General features: G+C 41.6%; 1 long non-coding RNA gene across 1 annotated transcript in view; it reads right to left on the bottom strand.

The window, feature by feature from the left end:
• The window catches only part of LOC308346417, a 157349-nt gene that overhangs the window by 12881 nt on the left and 118197 nt on the right, over window positions 1–26271 (bottom strand). The window contains exon 3 of the long non-coding RNA XR_013967178.1: window positions 8529–8601. This is a non-coding gene — a long non-coding RNA (uncharacterized lncRNA). The remainder of the gene's footprint in view (window positions 1–8528; window positions 8602–26271) is intronic.

The raw sequence follows: 26271 nt of genomic DNA, 5'->3' as shown, positions 1-26271 counted from the left end.
GGTTTATTTTTTTTTTGTCCATTTAATTCTTATGCCTCCCACAAACCTGTAGAGTAGGTAGCTTTTTTTTTTTTTTTTGTAATCACTTGAAGAAAACGAGGTAACTGAATCATAGAGAAATCCCTTGCCCTAAGGTCTATTTTTTGCCCAGCTTTATTAAAATATAAATGACATATAACATTGTGTGAGCTTAAGGTATACAGTGTGATGATTTGATACACACAGAAGTAACAAACAGATTAGTTAACACGTCTATCCTTGTCTAAGTTCTTTTTTTTTTTTTTTTTAAGATTTGATTATTTATTTGAGAGAGAGCATGAGCCAGAGGGAGAAGCAGACTCCTCACCGAGCAGGGAGGGAGCCTGATGCAGGGCTCAATCCCAAGACCCTAGGATCACAACCTGAGCCAAAGGCAGACTCTTAACTGAGTGAGCCACCCAAGCGCGCCTATCCTTGTCTAAGTTCTAAAGCCAGGATTCCAACCCAAACAGTCTGACTATAGAGAGTATGATCTTAACAGCTAGACAGGCTGCCTTCTGATAAGATGTACTTCAAATATTAAAAAGAAATGAGAGTATTTTAAATTGTTTCTAAATATGTTTGTTAAAAAATTGAATGACAAAGAGCCTTTATTTATACGTGAAGATCTGAAGCTTAACACTGGGCACTGGTAGGAGCCTCTGGTGAAGAATAATTTCAAAAAGAAATAATAAGGGGGCGCCTGGGTGGCTCAGTGGGTTAAGCCTCTGCCTTCAGCTCAGGTCATGGTCTCAGGGTCCTGGGATCGAGCGAGCCCCGCATCGGGCTCTCTGCTCAGCGGGAAGCCTGCTTCTCCCTCTCCCATTCCCCCTGCTTGTGTTCCCTCTCTTGCTGTGTCTCTCTCTGTCAAATAAATAAATAAAATCTTAAAAAAAAAAAAAAAAGAATTTTAGAGCTGGAAGGAAACGTATAATTTAATCTCACTTTTTCATTTTATAAATGAGAACACCGAAGCTCAGACTAAAGAGTAGCAGACCCAGGATTCCAACCTGGGCTTCCATCCGCATTCTCTTAGTTACTCTAAGCTTCCTTTCAAATTTCCATTTCCTTTTCTAATGTTTTAAGAAATATCAAAAGCTAACATCCATGTATTTAAGTAAGTTTTTAAGTTTTTCTAAATTTATTTTTGCCTCTATTAAATACATTGGTAAATGAAAATGTGTTTGGATTTCCCAAGAGTACTTGAATTTCATGAGTTTTACATTTCCTACAAAGGGGCCCCGCTCAGCAATTTAATTTTCATGGGCTAAGAGCTCTGATTAAAGCCTTCACCTCGACAAATAATTGGTTTTGAGAATAGGGGATAGGGCTAATTCAGAGATATGATAAGCTTTCATTCATTTACTCAGACTTGCATTGCATGCCTATTATGTTTTAGGCACTATGCTAAGTACAGGTCACACAAATATAATTATGACATAGTTCTTTCCCTTTAGGAATATTTTTTCACTTTCTTTCCTATTAGCAAAGGATCTGATATATTCTTGCTGCTGTCAAATTAGGTTGATGTCTCCCCAAGGTATATGAAGAGTATTACTTGTGGTATGCTACATTTTGGATGGTAAGGGACAAATATTTCCAAAATATAGTTATACGTTCATCTTAGTGTATTTTAGAAAAACGAAAACAGCTCAGAAACCAGTATTTAATGGATGTTACGGCCTGGGACGTGGCTACCTATGCATACGATCCACTTTATGCAGACGAGATGACCTACAAGTATGATGCTCAGGCATGTTCTGCAACAATATGGATTTTTGAAAAGTACAGATGATATGGTTTAATGGCATTGATTCTGCATGTACCGAATTTCTATGTTCATCACTGCATTTTTAATTTTTTTTAATTTTTTATTTTTTTAAGATTTTATTTATTTATTTGACACAGAGAGAGAGAGCAAATGTAGGCAGAGAGGCAGGCAGAGAGAGAGGGGGAAGCAGGATCCCTGCTGAGCAGAGAGCCCGATGCGGGGCTCGATCCCGGGACTCTAGGATCATGACCTGAGCCGAAGGCAGAGGCTTAACCCACTGAGCCACCCAGGTGCCCCTCAGTACTGCATTTTTTTTTAAATAATTTTTTTTTAGATTTTATTTATTTATTTGACAGACGGAGATCATAAGTAGGCAGAGAAGGAGGCAGAGAAGAGGAAGAGCCACCCAGGTGCCCCCACTGCATTTTTTAAAAAGACATATTGCTCGGAGCACTGGGTGTTATACGCAAACAAGGAATCATGGAACACTACATCAAAAACTAATGACATACTGTATGGTGACTAACATAACACAATAAAATAAATAAAAATACAAATGCTAAAAAAAAAAGACATCGAATTGTGACTTCTGAAGTTGACTCTCATTTAGTATTGGAGGCATACTATGTAACATTTTTATGTTATTCATACATAATGCCATTCTCTAAGCAATTTAGTTTTAGATACACACATTAGAATTGATTAGAGTTATTATTATTTATCTTGTTTTATTTGTGAAAGGTAACAATACTCTTTCTTGTAATTTTATGGTTACCTCGTAATTATGGCAAGTAATTCGCTCTTTGATTTTTAACTCAAAGATGTGTTCACACTATAAACAGTAAATGTCAAACTAACCAGTAAACACAAGCCACGTTAATCTTAATTGTTTACTGAGTTGGTTGAGCTTCTAGTTAGCATCTGCAGCTTCGGTTTGCCTAGCCGGGCAATGGACTCTCTGCTATATTCAAACCCTCTCCCCCACCTCCCTCACTGCTTCATAAACTCTTGAACAAAACACCAGGCTAGGCGAGGTGGAAAGGCTGCGACATTCCAGAGGAAGCTAGCATCCTAGCTTTCCCAACTAAGAAACCCTGATACTATGATTTTAAGAAAGAGCAAGTGAGAGAGAAGAGGAGGGAAGCAAGAGCAGACTCCCAGGCACAACCTCCAGAGTCTGATTTAGTAGCTCGGGGCTGATTATCCTGCATTTAAAAAAATTACTCATCAACATCAGAAAATTCAAAACTACACACACAAAAAATCTATATCTGTAGATATAGATGGGTACAGATATTGTGTAAAAAAAAAAAATCCCCACCTATCCCATTACTTAGATTGAACAGTTATTTCCTAGTTGGCCATATGTGCTTCATCTATTTTGGGGGGAAGGATTTTGGTTTCCTGAAATCCAGGTCCGAACCAGTGCCATGAAGTGCATTTCGTTATTAATCAGGTTAGTTTTGTTTTTCAATGAAGAATCCCCCTTTCATGTGATAACTACCAGGAAGGAGTGCTCAGTCGGGCTGGCCCCTCTAGGCTTCTGGAAGAAAGTTCAGATTTAGAGAGGGGTACAGATAGCATTTCTCTTTCAACTTACTTCTGCGCTGGGGAGTTTACCAGCAGGGGTCTTTATGGCAGATATTAGACAGAACGCGGGTGAAAAGGCAAGAGCTGCCTGGATGTGCGGACCTTGGGGAGACAGGAAACCCTACTCCTGAAGCAACTGCAAATTTTCTGTGCCCGCTTTCCCTGAAGTGTGTTAGAGAATATTCCTGCAGTTAACAGTGTTTCTTTCCAATGGATAAACTTGTCGGAGCGCCACGTTGTACACCTGAAACCAACGTAACATCGTGCATCAACGACACCAACAAGGAAAAGTTTTCCTTTTCAAGCAGATCGGGAAATTCCCCCCCCCCCCCCCAGGCGGCATCCTCCTCTCGGAAGCTCCTAATGGACATTTAATGCATTCAAGGCTCTTTAGTGTGGCACAAACTTTACTCAGTGTTTCCCGAGCTTATCTGATTATGCAGTCGGGCTTCTTTTCCCCCCCGCAAATCACTTACTAACATCTTTTGGAACCTCCATTGCGGAGTGCGTTGATCTATGCCGCTATTATTCCTGCTTTGCTTTTCTTTTATTTTTTTAAAGATTTTATTTATTTATTTGAGAGAGAGTGTGTGAGAGAGAGAATGAGCATGAGAAGTGGGAGGGTCAGAGGGAGAAGCAGACTCCCTGCCGAGCAGGGAGCCCCATATGGGACTCGATCCTGGGACTCCAGGATCATGACCTGAGCTGAAGGCAGTCACTTAACCAACTGAGCCACCCAGGCGTCCCTATTCCTGCTTTTCTTAGGTACACCAATGACCGTTTGTTCTGGCAAAGCACCTTATAATCACACTTGATAGTTTTTCCTCTCACTCTTAAATCCTGTGGTGTAAGCTGGCATTTTTATTCCCATTGAAAGGTAAGTGCTATTAAGTGCACGATATGAGCCTGGTAACAAAATGCTGCCAGGGTTAGGGTTTAACTTAAAACCCTACATTTGAAGACTTAATTGGTAAAAATCCAAATAATCCCCTGCTACCTGACTGGGTTGGCTGTCGTCAGAGAAAAAGTAATTTCCCAATTATTACTCATATTCTCAACTCCCCATCCCCTGCCCCTTTGATTACACTTCTAAGCTACTTGTGAACAGCCTCGAATTTTGATGCTCTAAGGAACAGAAGAACTTAGGGAACTAGTGCCATTTCGCTTGAAATGAGACATGCTATGGATGAGTTCTCGTTTTTTTCTTTTGTGATGATCATATAAACATTTATGAAAAATAAATGAGGTAAGAGACCATAAATCAAATATTCCTAACGATGGAGATTAATGAGGCTTCCACTCTGGAGTCCGTAAATGTGTTTTCGTTTTTGTCCTTTGGGGGAGTTCCTCCAAGCACCCTGGAGCTTTTTGCAACTGTTGCTCTCCATCTCTGTACTGCTGTGACCGCCACCGTACCGGGATGCCAGGTGGCGGTGGGTGGCAGTGACATCACAAGAAATTCCAGTCACCCGAAGGAAGCAGAACTATTACTCAAAAGATGTACCAGTTTAATTCTGGAACTTCTTAGTTTCTCACCCTGGGTGGCAAAAATGTGTCTGTGGATTTTCTCTGCACTCCCTGGGCAAGGGTTTCGAATGAACAATCTTTTCTCAGCTAGGAGGAAATCAAAATGCCTACTCCATAAAGAAGAATACCATTTCTCCCCATTCCTCCTAAAGCTATGAGTTTGGTTCTTTGTCCCCAAGGTTTGAACTATGTCTATGTATATGGCACCCAATTATGGCAAAAAAGAAGTCCAGCACCGCAAGATAATTGTTGGCTGTATAATACAGGTATTATAATTGACCACGGTAAATCTCATTGCTAAATTTTCTCATTAGTTAGCAGTTGCATGAACTTTCCCCCTGCTCATCAGAATCTTCCTCCCTTCTTTATTTCCTCTCAGTGGGCTCTGTGAAATAAAACTGGATTCCAACTAGGTGGCCTGGGCTTGAAACCCAGCTTCACTTACTAAGTGTGTGTCCTAACATAATTTACCTAACCTTCTCTGAGCTTTCATCACAAAATTATCTCAAGGTTTATGAGAATTTCACGATCTGAAAAATATGAAAAGTTTCATCTCATAGCTAGTACATGGCCAGTTGGCAGATATTGGCTTTTTTGCTTTCTTTTCTTCTCCTCTGCTTGCAGAGGATTTGTTTATCACCCAAGCCCATCGTTTTGGGAGGAAAATCAAGAGTGTGTGGGCATTTCTTTGACATGACACAATGATGTAACACTGCGAAAGGTTTATCCTAAAGAGCTCTGCTTCAGTTTGTTGGAGGAGAGCCGGAGAAGCAGTTGCTTATTTGGCTGGAGGAAGAACACGCTCAGCAGGGATCCTCTACCCCGCCCACATCAAGTGCTAGGTTTTCGTTTTTGTTTTAAACTTATTCTAATTGGTCAAAACAAGAAATGGAAACTAAACATTTTTTTTTCTGCTTGTATAGACATCAAATGGCCTGTTTCAAATTAGAAGGAGGCTCTGGCCCATGCGAATGCTTGTGATCCTACTGAATGAGCATAATTAAAAAGACTGACTATAGTAAGTGTTGATAAGGATGTGGAGAACTTGAGATCCTCGTGCAAAATAGATAAAACATATTTTTCAGTTTGAAAAATAATTCGGTGGTATCTTAAGAAGTTAAACCTTCAATCTCAGGGTACCTGGGTGACTCAGTCATTAAGCATTTGCCTTTGATTCAGGTCATGATCCCAGGGTCCTGGGATTGAGCCCCGCATCGGGCTCTCTGCTAGGCGGGAAGCCTGCTTCTCCCTCTCCCACTCCCCCTGCTTGTGTTCCCTCTCTTGTGGTCTCTCTCTGTCAAATAAATAAAAATCTTAAAAAACAAAAAGCAAAAACAAAAACAAAAAAAACAAAAAAAAAAAAGCCCTCCCATCTCATCCAGCAGTTTTGCTCTTGGGAATCTACCCAAGAGAAATGAATATATATATCCACACAAAGACATGTATGTGACTATTCACAGAAGCATTATTTATAAGAGCAAAAGACCGGAAATAATTCAAATGTTTATCAGTTGGTACATAGACAATGGAATAATATTCAGCAATAAAAAGGAACAAATGACTGATACGTGTTGCAACAAGAATAAAATCCAAACACATGATGCTGAATGAAAGAAGCCAGATGCAAAAGACATTGGATGATTCCATTTAAATGTCTAGAAAAGACAAATCTATAGAGACAGAGCATATTGGTGGTCACCTGGGGTATAGGGTAGAAATAGGGATTCACTAAAAATAGTCACAAAAGATTTTGAGGGGGACGTCGGAAATGTTCTCAAACTGGATTGTGGTAATGATTAAATAATTATAAGTTTATTAAAAAGTCATTGCATTACACATCTAAAATAGGTTTTATAGTATGTCAGTTATGCCTCCACAAAGGTATTTATTTATTTATTTATTTATTTATAAAGATTTTATTTATTTATTTGACAGAGATCACAAGTAGGCAGAGAGGCAGGCAGAGAGAGAGGGGGAAGCAGGCTCCCGGCTGAGCAGAGAGCCGGATGCGGGGCTCGATCCCAGGACCCTGGGATCATGACCTGAGCCAAAGGCAGAGGCTTTAACCCACTGAGCCACCCAGGCATCCCTGCCTCCATAAAGGTATTTAAAAACAATGGTTATTGTTACACAATTCATGAGAATATCTCTGTATCAAAAGTGGCAGAGATTGTACAGAATATCATAATCAGGCTGTATGCCTGAAAATAGTCACACATCTGACTTCTAGCTCAAATATCCAATGTTCTATGACTCTGATTGTAAATAACTCCAAAGCTCCAGCTTTCCAACTGAGTAAGGCATGGGGCAGTGAGCAAGCGGGAAGCAGGATTGGGTGATGTCAGCCACAGAAGAGAGGACACAGAGAGAAGGTGAGCAGGTCAGGGCTACTTCTGTTTGTCCACATCAGGAGTGGACATGGTAGGACACCTGCATGACCTGATCTTCTGGGACCTTGGACCCAGTATGCCCAACCTGCCATTTTTCATCTTGGCCAGCAGTTTCTCTTTGCCCCACCTCTCCCACCCCTCCTTTTTCTTGATTTCCAACCTCCTCGGGCTGTCCTTTTCTGTCAGTCTTTCTGTCCTTTGTGCACCAGGGTGTCCTATGTGGCTAGACCTTCTAAAGTGTCTTAACCCCTATATGCAACAGTTTAAACCAAGGAAAACCCTGTCTTTCAATCATTATTTTTCTTATACTTACAAGACTTACAAAACTTCTTTCTAGGTCTCATTCACAAGCATATACTTAAGAAGCTAAGATTATGAACTGGGAATTCGTATTACTGAAGAAAGTGAATGTGGGTGAGAACCTCAAAGAATAGTGAAACATGACTATTTGGGACCTTGATAACTTAATAATTCTCCCTTTCACTTCATTCAGTCCCAGTATTTCAGAGTAAAATTATCGAGAGAGGAAACACTGTAATCATGCAGATAAATGTGATATACTCCTAATACTGATGATTGCACTTTTACAGGCACATAAAGAATAATCAGATTGGTGTGAATCAATTAAATATCAGATAATGTGGCATATAGTTCTTGTTTAAAGTAAAAGCCTGTTTAAAATCTACTTAAGACTGAAAATACCCTCCCAAATCTGTATCTGCCAGTTGAATGATTTGGTTTCTGAATTACATGGGTTTATTTTCTATAAGAAGCTTTAGGTATTTTACAAATAATAGCTAATAATTACTGATTTATTGTGATGTTCCAGGCACCTTATTTAATCTTCACACTAGACAATAATTACCCCCATTTTACAAATGAGAAGAGTAATACATAAAGAGGTTTTCAGCTCAGACTCACAGTTGATAAGTAACCTAAGCAGGATTCAAGTCCATGCCTTTCTGACTCCAAAGCCATTTTCTTCAATCACTACACTGTACATCTAAATAGAACTCATGATGGTATCTTGCAAAAACTGTCATCTTCATTTTTAAAAATGGAGAAGCCACAGGGAACAGGGTGTATGATTCATTCAAGAATAGCCAACAAGTTGGTTCCCTGTAGATTTTTGTCCTTGAACCATATGGGCCTCCTCTTCAGGGCTTTATAAATTGTTCACCAGGCTATAAGACTCTCTTGAACAGGACTCTCTTCTTTTATAGGGTACTTACCTGAATTCTAGCTATAGGTCCCAGAAAGCAAGAACAATTCAGACTCTTCATTTTCTGGAAATCACTCGAGTGGCTGAAAATAAAAAGGGCCATTTGTGTTTAGCTTACCAGGTCATTAGAGATAATTAAGTAGCAGTTTTGTTCAGTTTACATTTAATGCAAAGATTCTGGCATCGGTCCCACTGAGGAAAAGACATGAGGTTATGGATCAATAACATTATCACATTATGCATGGTGGATATATGCATATCTTTTAAGTTACTAAAAACTAGTCATTTTACTCAAGATACATCATTATATATCAAATCCCCTTAAAAAATCTCTCTTTGGTATGTTTCAGGCTTATCTTCTTAATCTGACATCAGGCAAGAGTAGCAGAGAAGAGAAATCCTGAGAATGGAATGAATGAATTACAGAGGAATATGCTTTAAAAACTAAACAACAGGTGTTGGTGAGGATATGGAGAAAGGGGAACCCTCCTACACAGTTGGTGGGAATGCAAGCTGGTGCAGCCACTCTGGAAAACATTATAAAGGTTCCTCAAAAAGTTGAAACTAGAGCTACCCTATGACCCAGCAAATGCACTCCCAGGTATTTACCCTGAAGATACAAATGTAGTGATCCGAAGGGGCACCTGTATCCCAATGTTTATAGCGGCAGTATCTACAATAGCCAAACTATGGAACGACCCCTGATGTCCACCAACAGATGAATGGATAAAGAAGATGTCGTGTATGTATATACAATGGAATACTATGCAGCCATCAAAAGAAACAAAATTTTCCCATTTGCAATGATGGGGATGGAACTACAGGGTATTATGCTAAGCGAAATAAGTCAATCAGAGAAAGGCAATTAACATATGATCACTGATATGGGGAATTTGAGAAACAAGGCAGAGGATCATAGGGGAAGAGAGGTAAAAATGAAGCAAGAAGAAACCAGAGAGGGAAACAAACCATAAGAGACTTAATCTTAGGAAACAAGCTGAGGGTTGCTGGAGTTGAGGGAGGTGGGAGGGATAGGGTGGTTGGGTTATGGACATTGGGGAGGGTATGTGCTGTGGTGAGTGCTGTGAATTGTGTAAGACTGATGAATCACAGACCTGTACCCCTGAAACATAATATATTATATGTTAATTTAAAATACTTTCTTTATGAAGATGTGACTGCTGCTCTATTAACTGTGCAGAACAACCCAGGCCTGATTTTGACGCTGATAAGAAGTTGCAAAGGCAGTCCTGGGCCCCTCAATAAATTTATTCTCCCTCAGTAACAGAAATCTCAAAATCCTTTAATCTGTTTAGTAAATGAATACAAAATAGAATCATGATTTCCAGGTCGTGGTTTCACAACCGACAATGACTCCCATTTACTGAGAACCTATTACAGAGGAGGCACTGGCCTTGGCATTTCACATTTATTATTTCTCATCCTGATAACTAGGCAAGTTAGGTGTTCTTATTCTTACTTACAGGGGACAAAAACCCAAACACCTGAGGACAAGGGAGATTAGAAAATTCTGACTCAAAACTCATGTGCTTTCCATTGCCACTATCTTACCCTTCACCAAATCTTGGAGTCTCACCAAGCATTAGAGTAGTTTTGGCCACTTAAACAAACATTGTCAGTGGCCTACTACATGCCTAAATAAACCTAGGATATGACAACCTCCCCCAAATAATACACAGACCTTTTCCTTCAGGAGCTCATAATTTAGTAAAGAGAAAAGGACGGAATTAAGTTATACAAGGAATGACTCAGACAGCATGGGCTAAGGGAACTTGGAGAAGGCACAGTTATAAGCTCATGAGACTGAGGTTAGCCTCCTCAAGTGAAGCCAGGCCCAGAACAGAAGGCCTGGTTTGGCTCGCGGAGAGGAGATGGAAGAGCAGTCTACAAATACTGGAACTAGGATCAGGCCTGATGTATCAAAGAACAGTGAGGACACCCCCCTGTGGGGGGTCAGGGTGATGGGGTTTCTGCTAAGGAGCAAAAAGATTTGAATGTGACTGACAGTGACTTGTCCTAGGGCAGCTTGTGGCACTAAGGGAATTCCAATCCAGTCAGCGCCCTGGGAATAGTTATCCAGGTACTGCTTCCTGTTCTGGTAAAAATATGTCTATTTTTTTCCCACATTTAAGAAAAGAAAGAGAGTGGGCCGCCTGGATGGCTCAGTCGGTTGAGTGGCTGCCTTTGGTCATGATCTCAGGGTCCTGGGATTAAGCCCTGCATTGTGCTCCCTGCTTGACGAGGAGCCTGCTTCTCCCTCTGCCTCTGCCAGCCATTCTGCCTACTTGTACTCTATCTCTCTGTCAAATAAATAAACAAAATCTTAAAGAGAGAGAGAGAGAAAGAGTAAGTGTAATCCCAGAAGGGTCAGGGGACAAATACAAGGTTAGAAATCAGAATTTCCGGGTTTTGTTTTCATTTTCAGTCATTTATTCTCTGAAAATGCAACAGCAGAAATTATTGAAGCTCTTCTGAATAAGTTTTTGCTAACAGGGAAAACTATTCATCATCTCCCTCACCACACACACAGATTCATCCCATTCAAAATATACAGATTGTTGGAAGTAAGACACCCAAGTGTTCAAATTACTGATTTAGGTACTGAAAGTGCCCCCAAACTACCCTGTTTCATCCCCTTCCAGTATGTACTATGCTGGAGACAGGATGTGTGGCAAATGATCTTTTAAAATTAGAACATTGTTGGGATTTTTTTAGGTTACAAGAGAGATGGTGCTAACCCTCTGCATAGTTTTCAAGCATACTTGCTAGATACAGTGTAATTTTTTACTGTCATAATTTTCCTCCTACCTGGACAACTTGAAAATTTTCCAATGTGTTTCATTACACAGTTTTAATTGTGCAAGACTGGGGTGAGCAATTATTTTTGTGAGTTTTATGAAGGCAAGTTAGCCTCCCAGACAAATGTTCCCAAGCTCCCGCAGTACTAATTTGGATTTTAAAAATTCATTTTACTAACTTGCTGAGCTTAAAAGATTTGGTGCTGATGTTTAGCTGTCTCAGCGCTGCAGTTTAGAAGGGCAAGTGAAGAACATCCCTCTGGGCTTCTGAAGCTGGACCGAGGCAGATCCAGACAATGCCCATGCCCCTGGCTAAGCTGAGCCTAGCAGAGCCCGTTTTATGAAAGACAGAGTAAAGGGATAGACATATATACTCCACAAAGGGATGACACACCCGTATACACCCATCCTACAAAAGCATCTTGCTTTTACAGAGGCAGCAATATTAAAATCCAGGAATGAAAGGGACCAAGGGGGAAGGTTCAGAAATTGGAGATTCCAATTTACTCTTTTATGTCTCACTCAGGGCCTCCAGACCCTTGAAATTTTCTTTCATCCCAGCTGGGAAATAGTATTGTCCATATGGTGTTCCCAATAAGGCCTGCAGTTTCTAAGTTGGGAAACACCAGAATAAGGTTCATAGGAAATTCTTGGAATTTTTTTCCCAGAAGCTCTGAACCACAGCCTTTACCTTACAAGTGCTCTACAATGCCATCTTGCTTCCATACGTTTGTTCATTTATTCCACATTTATTGGAGGTCTACTACAGTTACAGTAAATGTAGTCCCTATACTGAGACTTCTCATAGGCCAGCCAATAAAACTTGATGAGACAGCATAGAAAAATGTGATATGATCATGAACTAGTTGTTCCTGATGACAGGAGGAAGACAGCAATGTCGAAGTCTTCCAGGAAATGGGATAGCTGTGGAAACGCTGGAGGATGAGGGAGTACAGTCCAGGTGGAAAAGAGGTAAATCAGCTTTCTAATAGGAGGAAAGTGTGTCCAGAGGCGTGAGAAGGTGCGCACGACCTTCACCAAAATATGAAAGGTGGCAGAACTGGAAGAGGGATGATTGGCAGAATTTAGCTTTCAAAATCATTAGCTGGGCTCTGTTTTTCATAATATAATGAATCTGATTGTTTGGACCTGTGGAATTCAGGAGCCCATTTTTATTTTTATTTTATTTTATAACTTTATTTATTTATTTAGAGCATGAGCCGGGGAAGGGGCAGAGGGAAAGAATCTCAAGCAGACTCCGAGCACGGAGCCCCATGTAGGGCACAATCTCACGACCCTGCGATCGTGACCTGAGCTGAAACCAAGAGTCAGATGTTCAACCAAGTGAGCCACCTAGGTGCCCCTCAGGAACCCATTTTAAAAGCCATTTCCTTGATTGGTAGTGAGGAAACATGATGGTGGAACTCTGAGGCAGCATTTCTACAGTGTTATCCAGTTGGTGTTAAAACAAGAGCATCTCATTTCATTTCTCGAAGATCAGGAATTTCAAGATCATTTTCTGTGTTATTCTGTTTTAACAATCAGCTGTCCCTTTCTCACATTCCATAAGGCAAAGTTATTTTAACATGTGTGTAGAGGTCAGCTGATTTTAAAATCTGATCTATTTTTTTGAGGAGCAAAATTTGATCTCCTACATCTTGAGGTATTAATTCATTTTCACTATACAGCCAAGAGAACTGAAGGCCTTATGATAAATGACAAAGCCAGAAAATAAGTCAATGCCAACAAAGAATTAGATCGAAGGACTCCCAAAGCTGGGTCTGGATGAATCTTTAGGGTACTGTGAATAGGAGTAAATACCCTAGAAGTTGAGCCGAGTATGTAGTGTTGGGGTTTGGGCAGCAGCAGAGCGGGGTCAGGGACTGACTCAGAGTGAAGCTTGAGGGCAGGAATTAACCCTTCCAGTGAGTACTATGACAGGACCTGAGGCTCACAAACATGCAATGAACCATTTTCTCCTACATTTCTTCCTCTAACCAAGGACTTGAAATCGGGACCCCTGCGGCCCCTTTCTTTTGTCTGTGACCCTCGGTTCCAGCTGGGAGATTGATTTTCTTCTCTGGAGCTGCCTTTAGTGATCATTTTGTCCTGATCCCACTGATATAAATATGACAAGGATAAGAAACAGTCTGATTTACACCTTACTGGGATGATGCTGATTTCTAGTTCTCTTGCCAGACGCCCCCACCCTCTCCCGGGCAGGTGCCCTTATCACAAAGTGTGGAACTTGAGGCTTATACAATTTGTGTAGGAGGTAGAGGGTGAGAAGATGGATGCTCTTTAAAATAATAATAATAATAATAATAATAATAATAATAACAAATTATGTATGTAAAATTAAGGACAAAAATGAACAACTATTAAGGAAAGAAACCACAATAGATAATTGAAGGCTTGGAGATATGGAACTTTTCCTCAAATATCTTCAGGGGAATTATCAGTGATGCTTTACATAGAAATGCTTCCTGATCACACTCCAGTGTTCCCTCCACACCTACAACACTCTACATGTCTTGGTCATTCCCAGCATGCACAGGGACAGAGGAAGGGAGGAACCTGAAGCTTATGTTTCATTGGCTTCATGGTCCTCCCAGATACGGTATCCCTGATGAAGGCTGCAGGAGGATGACTTGGCTACACATCCTGGTTTACCAGAAAATCTCAGGTTATGCCTGTTACTCTTGCTTAAATTTGAATAATTCTCTTTTCTTCCTGAATCAAACAAACAAACCAGGACTGGTTGGCACATTAAATTATGTGTTCACCCTATTTTTGTCAGTCACCTCTGTAACCACGAAAACCAGGCCCAGGTAGGAAGCTCTGCATTCTACCTTTGGCATCTTCATTGCCTTTCTGCCCCACTCGGACCTAGGCGAGTCTCTGTATCCCAGTCTTAAAGTGGGGGTAATCACATCGACCTACTTAGGATGAATTGCAAGAAAAGCTCCTGTTGCGTGGGGTTTTTTTAATCTTCTTAAGTCATTGATTTAATATAAATTAAAACTTAAAAAAAAAAGCCATTAGCATGTAAGGCTTCTTTGGTTTAGAAACCCAAGAATCTGTAAGTAATACCATCTGGTCCAGTAGAGTTAGTCCTCTCTGTTCTGCTTTCCTGAAGACCCACCCATCTTCTCAAACAGCCTGTGGGGTGGAGCAGCAGGAGGGCCTGGGTCAAAAGATCACCAGGTGCCTGGCCTTTGGGTGGTCCACTGGGACGGAATGTGCTGCTGGACTAAGGACACGCTCTCCATGCAATCGCTTCATCTTGGTGGGTCCCACTGTGTCTATTCATCCCTACTAGAGAAAGACAAGCAGGAAGAGCGGGCAGAAGGCTCCACCCCCACCTGGAGCTGCTTTGCATGGCTGGACCAGCCAGGACAACAAGACAGCTTCATCATGGGCAGGCTACTGGATCCAACACACCACTTCAGAGCCTTTGAGTCATATGTCAAGCGCAAATAACCAGGCTTATTTTCCCTGCCAAAGTCACATGCAATGTCGAGGTAACATCAAAAAGTTGATTTAAAAGGCAGTTTCCTCTGAGTGCTGATTTAGGCACATAAACAGTGGCTTGGGTAAATGCCACTCTGTGTTTAAAGTAATTACACTTCAGCCCTGGAATGTGGTGATGGGAAAGGCCCACTGCTGCAAACAAAGTCGATTCTATCAGCAAACTCTGGAAAGTCAGCTGGCCCGGATGCTGCTTCTCCCCGAATTTACTACTTCCTACTTGGGGGCTGTCTCTGGAAAAGTCAGAACTTGAGGACCAGTGTGGGTGCACTGCCCAGATCTCTAAGGCTGGTACCAGTTCACAACAGACAATATGTCTGCAAGATGGCTTGGGAGCCTTGGCCTGTAGGAGCTGTGGTCGCTCATGTTCAGTGGGAGCCCTCGGAAATACTGAGGCTCTTCGTCTCTGCATTACCCTGTCTGCCAGATCCTGCTAGGGCTGGACAGCCACTGCTCAGCCAGCCAGAGAAATCTAGCTGGAGAAATGGTGGTAGGTTTGGGCAAGGCTTCCTGGTGGGGGGTTGGGTAACGTCCTGAGGAGCAAAGAGATGATGGCTCTCAGGGCTGGTTCTAGAAGCCCAGCCTTGATGGCTTATAAAATGTCTGGTGTAGTCTAACTTCATCCTAAATAAAAGTACACAGGGGCTCTTTTATCCATTTCCACTTTGGAATCATACCTTTCTCCGAGAAAAAGACCTAGTAATCACCTTTCTGCCCTACGTCTTGGCAACCAATTCCCAACCGTGTGCCAAATCAGTGGGACTTTTTTTGTGTCTGGGAAGAATCATTTCCCTTTATCCTTACAGACTTCCTTCATAAGTTACTGCTGGCAACTATTTTCGTGCTAATTAGCTGCCCTTGATGGATTTATTTCAACCAGTTGTAAATTTTAGAGCAGACGTTCCCAGGCCAACTTTAAAGTAGAAATCACAGAACAAGCTGAGTGGAAATCAGGTTTGGATGACCTCCACAGAGCAAGTCACGCCAGTTCCCATGGGGTCTGAACACAGTGTTCTCAGGGATGCGAGTCAAAGTCCAATGACAGACCTGGAAGAAATCTTGGGGAGATCTTTTAGTTTAGTCACTTCTTCTTACAGTGAAGGACCTGGGGCTCAGAAAGTGACTGAACTTGCCCTGTCACACAGCTATTTACTGGTCACCTCAGAAAGTGAAACGTCTAAAGGTGACACTAGGACTACAGGGGAAATTCCTGCTTGTTTTCTGAGACAATTGGAATACAGTTGTCATAAGCAAAGGCCTGGTCTGTTTTTCTCAAGTTCATCTTTCTTTTCACCTTCTAACTTTTTTCCATGGAGTCATGTTGTATCCCCGAAGAAAACACATGGAATCCAGCTGATGAGATGTTTTAGATATCCAAAAAGTATACAAAGAAGCTGATGTAATTTTGGTAGGTACACTGGACCAGCTGTTGGAAAGTACAAAGCTCCCCAAACATCTGGACTGATCTGTGTAGTAGGCTCCCATCATAAACTATCCATTAGCTATAAGCCTTTATGCTCTGAGTCTGGAATATTCTCTGATTCCCCATCTGTCTTTGACCTTTTAAGAATAGTTAGGGAAGGTGGTGATCATAGAAGATTTGTTTTATGGGGTATTTGAGAAGAAATCTTTCTGGTCATATTTGTGACAACTCTTCCAAATGGCATTTTTTTCTTTGTATATTGGCCTCAGATGTATTAGAAGTGAATCAGAATTTTCTCTTTTTTTTTCTTTTCTTTTCTTCCTCATTTCCCCCTCCTCATTCCTCCCTTCCCTTTCTCTCTTCTTTCCTTCCTTTCTCTAAACTTCCAACTCCATCTCTTTGTTTGTCCTTCTGTCCTCTTCTTTCTTTTTCTCTCCTCCTCTTCCTTCTTCTTCACACCCCAAAGCCCAAATGTGCCATTTAATCGTCACCCACACTAAATGTTTGTGGAAGAGAGACTGTTATCAGTTGGTCACCTGTTGAGCCCTGGCCTCCTGTGCATGTATTAAAAATGAGCATTCCTTCATATTGCTCAGCTTTTATGTAGATACTAGAATTATTCATGTTTTAATATAAAATATAAGATGACTCTTCATTTTACAGAGTCAGACCAAGAAGTTTCAGTACAGAACTTCTTTTTTTTTAAGATTTTATTCATTTATTTGAGAGAGAGAGTGAGCGAGAGAGCAGAAGCTGGAGGAGGGGGCAGAGGGAGAGGGAGAAGCAGACTCTCTACTGAGCAGGGAGCCCGATGGGGCACTTGATCCCAGGACCCTGAGATGATGACCTGAGCCAAAGGCAGACGCTTAACAGACTGAGCCACGCAGGCACACCTTAATATAGAACTTCTATCATGAGAAACTTTTGTTTTGAGTGCAGCTTTCTATGGTTAAATTTAAATGATGTCAAAATAATAGTCAGGCGGGTCCTAAACCACCAGATGACTGATTATACTTTTTGCCACAGAATCAGTCTTTTGAAACTCTTTAAATATAGGGAGTCCAAGGAGCCTCTGGGCTTCCCTAATATTACAACTTTATGTATATCTGCATCAGATGAAACCTTGTCAGTTCTTCATAAAATATACATTTATAATATCATAATAATTATTTACTGATTGCGATGAACTAAACAATTTGCATTTCAATTAAATGATTCTGAAAACAAATCACAGGCAATCATCTTCTCCACCCAACGTGTTCCTCTTACAGACTTCCTCATTTCTGTCGGCGGCTGCACCATCTACCTTCATATTCAGTCCATCACCAAGTCTTGTCAATTTTACTCCCACATTATATTTTGACTCTGCCTATTTTGCTTCCCATCTATAAACTCTGGTGTGCCCAAGCCACCATCGGTTCTTTGCTGGACCACTCATCCCATAGCCTCCCACCTGGTTGTTCTTCCTCCACACTTGCCTCTTCCCATCCGTTCTGCTCACAGCAACACAACAACCCTTGAAATGAGTGAACAAGGGCAAGCTGTTCCAAATTCCTTAACACAGGTCTAAATCTCTTGCCCCTTTTCTCTTGGCTCCCTGAACTCTAGCACCTTTGGCCTACATTCCACATTTCCTCCTTCTCCCCTTTATCCCCACCGTGTGCCCCAGACACTCACTATTGTCTTTTCATCCTCAGATCGGTCTTAACTGAATGTCAATCCTCAGAAAAGTTTGATACCCTAACTCATGTAGTTACCATTGTTATTCTTATACATAATAACTAGCTTTTCTTTTTCAATACTCTCACCACAGTTGACTGTGGATTTGTGTATTTATATTGTATCATAATGATATGAGGGCATATCATATCATAATATCTATGAGGGCAGATACCATGTATGTCCTAGTTCAGAGAGGCATTTAATACATTAATATGTATTCAATAAATACCTGTGAACAAATGGATCATCATGGTAATGCATTTGTACATTGCATTTTTTTCAGTTTAAAGTGCATGACTAGGGTGCCTGGGTGGCTCAGTGGGTTAAAGCCTCTGCCTTCGGCTCAGGTCATGATCCCAGGGTCCTGGGATCGAGCCCCGCATCGGGCTCTCTGCTCAGCGGGGAGCCTGCTTCCTCCTCTCTCTCTCTGCCTGCCTCTCTGCCTACTTGTGATCTCTGTCTGTCAAATAAATAAATAAAATCTTTAAAAAATAAAAGTTAAAATTAAAAAATAAAGTGCATGAGTATAATATACCCTTAAATTAATAAATTTAACCTACTGACCTATTGACCAGATGACTGTATCCCCCTTTTACAGATAGTAAAGCAGGTTTGTTCTTTTTTTAAAGATTTTATTTATTTGTCAGAGAGAGAGAGAGCACACAAGCAGGGGGAGTGGCAGGCAGAGGGAGAAGCAGGCTCCCAGCTGAGCAAGGAGCCCAATGTGGGACTTGATCCCAGGACCCCGAGATCATGACCCGAGCCGAAGGCAGTCACTTAACCAACTGAGCCACCCAGGTGCCCCAGTAAAGCAGGTTTAAAGAAAAAAAGAAAAAATCAGGTAGGAAAAGTGGTTTAAGGTCCACGAGTTCAGAGTTGCCTAATATAGAAAAACAATAATAATGACTAACATTTAATGCTCTCTTATGATATCCCTGCAGTGTTCCCATTGTATTAATTCATTTAATCTCTATAACAAACCTGTAAGGTAAGTAGCATTATTATCCTTTTTTTTTTAAGGAAATGGAAATAAGGCAACTTGTCTAAGGTCTCAAATATATACACACATAATATTAAATGTTTGTTGGGTTGTTTTTTGTTTGTCTTTTTTTTTTTTTTTTTTACATAATAGGTATAGATTCATGTTGGTCATCTTACTGAAATACGGTTCTAATATACTGAGCTTTACCCGGCCAGTTTCCCATACTGAGGAACTCTTCAGGTAGAATGATTTCTGTTCCTCTTGGTCGCCTCTTTCTTCTCTCTACATCCCCTGCCACTGCCCTCCCTACCCTCTCTCTTCTCTTCCCTTCTGTTCCCTGCTTCCCTGGGGCTGTTCAGTGGGAAAACCTCTGACAGAGCCACTTTTCCGCCAGGCCATCATATACAAGGTCAGTGTTTCCACATTCCAAAGGTAGGTAAAAATGTGTGTGGAAAGCAGGGAATTCGGCCAGAACAATGACTCACTGTGTACATGCAAAACGGTTCAATAATAGGCCACTGCCTTCGCGAGAAAAATGCGGCCCGTCCCTGTGGAAAAGAAGGGGGCAGGCCCACAGCACTCCTGGGATTTAGGAGAAGCCTTCTGTGACAGACGGGAAAGACATACACCTCAGAAACCACGTCCTGCCTTTTTATTTCATGGACATGAAAGGGTATTTTCAAAAAGGGATGGGCATGAAACGTGTTCTTGCCATGGAATGTCATACGTATTTATAGGAAGCATGTTCAGCCCTCTCCAGGTTATTCAGCAATTAGCAATGTAAGTGGTGAAGCCTCTGGTCCTCTTGCTTCTCCCAGACCCTTGTTTACTTGTTTGCTTTTTCTTTTTTGTCCAGATTCCTGTTGGTGGGAACTTCCACTGGGAGAAATGGAGGATTAAGGTAGAACCGGGCTGGGCCGCTCCCTGTCTCGCTTTCTTCCAAGCCCAGGCTAGACTGCATGGAGATGACCTAACCCCTCTCTCGTACCTCAAGCCTGTGTAAACCCCACCTCAGGACCAGTCCCACGGTCAGCCTCCCATGCTGGTATAACACTGCAGCTGGGAGGGGGGAAAAAATGAGCCTTTGCAGATTGGGGCCCTTGTAAATCTAGGACCTGAAGACTTCCCTCGTCTTCAAGATGGCCTCCCAGTGATTTTGCTTGTCCTCAGTTCCCTTTTCCTTTCCCCTCAGCAGCCGTTCCCAATCTATTCACTCCTTTCCTCAACCCCCTTAGTCTAGTCTGAGCCAGTAGTTCTCAACCTGCACAATTCATTAAAATCACCCCAGGACCTTTGAAAACTCACAGTGCCTCAGTTGCATCCGAGGCCAATGGTATCACATTCTCTGACAGTGGGTCCAAGCATCCATGGTTTGAAGAGCTCCACAGGTGATTCCAGTATACGACCAAGGGTTAGGCCCACTGCTTTCCAGCAGATTATGTCACTTCCTACTTCCTCAGAAAATGTGAGGTTGTAAAGCACAAATCTGTCACAAGCTTTTCTATACCCACTCTGTTGCCCTTCCTTCCAGTCTCAGAGCTCAAGGCAAACGACATCCCTTGTACATGTCTCCTACGATCTTCCAAGACCTGCTTTTGTCTCTAATTTCTTCCTTTCTACTGGGTCTTTTCCTTCAGAGGATAAGCAAGTCTAAGTCTCCCCCATGTCTGATAAGAGCTCTGCATCTTTTCATCTGTCTCCAGCCTCACACCCATCCACTCTCCACTCAGTTCTTTGTATTCTGCTAATAACTCCCTGAAAACCAAGCTTTCTCAGCCCGACCAGTTCTTACCAACCTTCCCTAGTCGGGCTCAGTCACTTTCCTCTCTCCATGAAAGGTTGCCAGATTCAACGGCTGAATCCAGACTTTTCTGCAAGCATTTAGTACCTTCAATGCACATTCTCTGTTTTTCTCTCTCAAACTGAAGCTCCTTGAGGGCAGGAACCACGTGATTTTCATCTCTCTTAACATCAGCACCTGGCTTTTTGTAGGCATTCACCTGTGCTTGTCGAACTGATTCATAGTTTAGCTCGGCAAGCACAGGTGAATGCTTACAAAAAGCCAGGTGCTGATGTTAATAGAGATGAAAACCCTCTTCCACCTAACTTCTTGGGCAGAATGTGGTGATCTAACTGGCTATAAGTACATTTCATGTAACCCAGCCCCCTTACCTTTATTCCCACGAGTGACTGCCATGCATATGACCTAGGGCAATTATCTGGACATTCTTTGGGCTTAATGTTAAGCCAATAAGATCATATTTACCTGTTTAGGATAAACTTCTAAGTAAATCTAACATAGGATTCCTCTGATCAGCATGCCACACTTTTCACACTCTTCAAGGCCATTGAGTCAACGATAATGATCATTAGTAGTCAGCAGAAATAAGAATGAACCGTTGTGGCTCATACTACATGTACAGTTTTAAGAAATTAAAATTCATACCCCAACATGGTCCAGTTTATTTTAGAATCTAGCACCATCTCTTTGCAGGGGCAGAGCTGACCTGTCTCTGCAAAGCAGCTGGAACGGGCTGGGCCACGCCACTGAGATTTAAGCGGCAGCAGCTTACTAAAGTTTTCCTCCGTTTCCTTTTGTTTTCTGCTTAAACTCTGCTTCAAAAGTATAGGTCACTCCTCAGTCAGGCTTCCAGTGCAGAGCTCCCTCAACAGGGGAGCCAAATCCCTACACTGCCTGATTAATTAGCTGAGTAAATCGAAGAAACTCCTCAGCCTTACGACCCTTCTCTCTGCCAAGTTTTGTAAAATTCATAGGCTGCACGTATTCATAAGCACAAGAAAACACCTGTGAGCAATTAACCAAATGCCCTTGATTTAGAGGCCTTGGAAATATGCTGATGGTCCCTAGACTGTTGGCACAGGTCTATAATTATGGGAGACCACAACCAAATCATCTCAAGAGGCCACTTACAGGAAGGGTCATTCTTTCAAATATAACATGATGCTGCCTCTAAAAATAATTCTGCTTGAGATTTAGAAAGAAGCGGCTTTTATGAGAGTGCTGCTTTATTTTTTCTTTCTTTCTTTCTTTCTTTTTTTTTTTTTTTAGGATTTTATTTATTTATTTGACAGAGAGAGAGACAGCAAGAGAGGGAACACAAGCAGGGGGAGTGGGAGAGGAAGAAGCAGGTTTCCCACTGAGCAGGGAGCCTGATGCGGGGCTCAAACCCAGGACACTGGGATCAGGACCCGAACCAAAGGCGGATGCTCAACGACTTAGCCACCCAGGCGCCCCGAGGGTGCTGCTTTAAAGGAAGGATGCATATAGGGTTTGGGAAGGAAGTAGTGCCTCAGGCCATTTCTTTGAAATTTGTACATAACTGTGACAAGGGGGAAAAGAAACCACCAAAACCTATTTTAAAAACGCATGGAATTATAAATTTTGTTTAAAATTATCCACTTAGAAAATGTTCACATAACTCTACTTTGGCCTAGAAACAATATCCACAGGGTAAACACACTAGGTCTGCCACCAAAAGTGTCCCATGAATACGTAAAAATCCATCAGACAGTATACTGTAGAATTATAAACCAAAAAGGTTTGTTTAATCCTTTCTTTAATTTGCAAGAATGAACTCCTACCACTCTGAAGTGTACGTTACTTTATATTCTGTGTAACTAGAATATTTAGAATTAAACATGATGATATCAAAGAAAGCCATGGATTTCCAGAATCAGTGTTCAGAAACCTTGAATCTCTAAAATCAAGAGTTCCTAACCAAGCATATATACACTTCAGGAGCTATGGGAATGCCTGGAATTCTAGGAAAATTCTGCGTGTGTGTATGTTTTTCAGGGTGGAGTAGTGGGACAGATCTATAGCTACGCAGTCCAATGCAGTAGCCATACGTGGCTATTAAGCACTAGATAACAGTGTAGCCTCGACTGAAGTATTGTCAGGGTGAAATTCCCACTGGATTTTGCAGATAAAGAACGTGAAATATCTCAACAATTATTAGAGTGACGAACGTGGAAGTTATAATATTTTGTGTGCACTGGGAGATGTAAAATACGTTATTAAAATTAGCCTCACCTGTTTCTTTTTATTTTTTAAAATATGGTTACTAGAAAAGCAGGAGCTATGTAGCTGACGTTACATTTCTATTGGATGGTACTGAGTCTTAGCTTTCGTGAGTTCATCAGAGGGCCCTCTTGTTGAGGGCAAAGAGGGCCTTGCTGAGTTCTAAATCCTCATGCTTGTCATTCATCCTCCAGACCCAGTCTCAGTGGGCCTGGGGTAAAGCCTGGCAGCAAGGGCTCTGATGCAGGCAAGGCTCTCCTTGGCCTGCAATGAGAGACATGCTGCCTTGGAAACTCCTAACACTGTTAGTGTTTTCAGAGACAAATACTGACCCACCCATCACCTCACCACCAGTCCACGGATTCTGGAATCTCTCTGCCTCTGGTCTTGGCGGGACACCTACCCACACATCTGGGCTGTCTTCCTGGATGCTCCACGTAAACACTGAATGTATTAGCACTTCTTACACCAGTCCTGCTCCTCCTGCACTTTTTGTCTGGGTCACGGGCACCTCTGAATTCCTCCTCTCATTCCCTGCCCACGCCAGGACACACAAACAGTCATTAAGGTCTATTGGTGTTTCTAATACACCCTTTTGTGTTTCTTTGTCACCACTGCCTGAATTATTGTCATAAACTCCACCTCACCTCCCTTCCTCCGGATCTTCTTCCTCACCATGGTTATTAAAGTTCATTTTATTTATTTATTTTTTTAAAAGATTTTACTTATTTATTTGTCAGCTAGAGAGAGAGCGAGTGTGTGTGTGTGTGTGGGTGTGAGCACAAGCAGGGGGAGCAGCAGGCAGAGGGAGAAGCAGGCTCTGCCCTGAGCAGGGAGCCTGATGCGGACTTGACCCCAGGGATCATGTTCTGAGCGGAAGGCAGACGCTTAACTTGACTGAGCCACCCAGGCGTCCCATTAGAGTTCATTTTAAAGTGACAGACCTGATTATATTACTCCCTGGTACAAAGATCATGTCATAAAGTTTTCACTGTAGCCAAAACGGCCCTCCATAAACTGTCCGAATCCCAGATTCATCTACGATTTATCCCCCACCCCACGTTCGCTCCAGCCCCACCAAACGTGATCTTTCATGCTCCCAAGCCTTGGCCCGTGTGCTTCTGCTGCCTGACGCCCTTTCCTCCGCTTCCCTTTCAAGACCCACATTATCAGCATCTCTACCACATCTACTTCGGGGCCCTCAAGCACTCTCTCTCTCTCTCTCTCTCCACACACACACACACACACACACACACACACACACACATCTCCATCATGGCACATCTCCTGTTGTACTGAAGTATTTCACTGTGAGCTCCTCTGAGTCACTGTCTTGTCCTTGCTGCCTGGTACAGTGCTAAGAACTATAGGAACATATTTGACACCTAGACAAACGTCAAGTAATCTTGTTTCTATGGATTTTCCAAAAGTACAGTTCTCTACCCTCACAAGGTAGAGTTTGGAGAATCCTTAGAGATCTTCTAATCTCCCCTTGCATTGCCTGAGGGGCACATCAAGACCTTCAGAGGTTACCTGAGTCATTATTTACTGAGTGCCCGCTACCTCGTTTCATCTTCATGATAACCTCTGAAGCAGCCGTTTCCATTAATACCCATTTTACAAAAGAAGAAAATAAGACCTCAGTGACTTTAAACAACATGCCAAAGTTCACACAGCTAGTTGCCTGGCAAGATGAGACAAGAATTCAGGTATCCTCATACTTGGCCTAGCCATCCTTCCCTTGTCTCACTGACTATTTAAAATTTGGGGGACTGCCTGAGTTCTTCAACAAACACAAAGATTATATTTTTATTTACTGATGTATAGTTGACATTCAATATTATATTAGCTTCAGGTGTTCAACATAGTGGCTTGACAAATCTATATTGCTCCGTGCTCACCATGGTAAGTGTAGTCACCATCGGTCTTGACATAAAACTATTACAATATTATTGACTATATTCCCTATGCTGTGGTTTTCATTCCTGTGACTTGTTTATTTTATAACTGGAAGTTTGTACCTCTTAAACCTCTTCACTTATTTTGCCTACCCCTCATTCCCCTCCCCTCTTGAAACCACCAGTTTGTTTTCTGTAGCTACAGGTCTGATTCTGCTTTTTGTTTTTTTGTTCATTTGTTTTATTTTTTATATTCCACATATAGGTGAATTCATATGGTATTTGTCTTTTTCTATCTGATTTATTTGGCTTAGCATAATACCCTCCAGGTCCATTCATATTGTTGCAAATGGCAAGATTTCATTCTTCTTAACGACTGAGTAATATTCCATTGTGGGTGTGTATACATACATAAATACATATCTATATGTACATATATATGTGTGTGTGTATTACTCACACACATTGTCTTTATCTCTATCTTAGTTATTGTAAATAATGTTGCGATAAACATAAGGATGCATACATCTTTCTGGATTTGTTTTGTTTTCTTTGGCCAAATACCTAGAAGTAGAATTATTGGGTTATACACTATTTCTAATTTTTCGAGGAACCTCCATACTGTTTTCCATAGTGGCTGCACCAATTTTCATTCTCGTAAAGAATGCATGAGGGCTCTTTTTCTTCACATCTTTACCAACACTTCTTATTTCTTATGTTTTTGATACTAGCCATTCTGACTGGTGTGAAGTGACAACTCAATGTGGTTCTGATCTGCATTTCCCTGATGGTTAGTGATTAGCATCTTTTTATGTGTCTGTTGGCCAACAAAGATATTTTGTACAGAGAGATAGAAAGTTTTAGTGAAAAGAACCACATTATGACAATGAGGTTCGTTTTAGACTCAGCTCCATCTCTTCCAGAGTTTTCTTTCTTTCTTTCTTTCTTTTTTTTTTTTAGATTTTATTTATTTGACAGAGAGAGACACAGCAAGAGAGGGAACACAAGCAGGGGGAGTGGGAGAGGGAGAAGCAGGCTTCCCGCCAAGCAGGGAGCCCCATGTGGGCTCGACCCCAGGGCCCTGGGATCATGACCTGAGCTGAAGGCAGATGCTTAACAACTGAGCCACCCAGGTGCCCCCGACCCTTCTAGAGTCTTCTTGTCTGCTAATGAAATCTATACCATCTGTATTTACAGTTAACATAAAATATTGTAGAAATAACTTAAGTTTTCATTGATGGATGAATGAATAAAAAAAATGTGATATATATAATGGAATATCATTCAGCCATAAAAAAAGAAGGAAATCTTGCCATTTGTAACAATGTGGATGGAC

The sequence above is a fragment of the Martes martes genome (genome assembly GCF_963455335.1).
Source record: "Martes martes genome assembly, chromosome: 7".
Classification (NCBI taxonomy): domain Eukaryota; kingdom Metazoa; phylum Chordata; class Mammalia; order Carnivora; family Mustelidae; genus Martes; species Martes martes.
The sequence above is the reverse complement of the archived record's forward strand: the minus strand, read 5'-3'. Positions and strand labels throughout refer to the sequence as shown.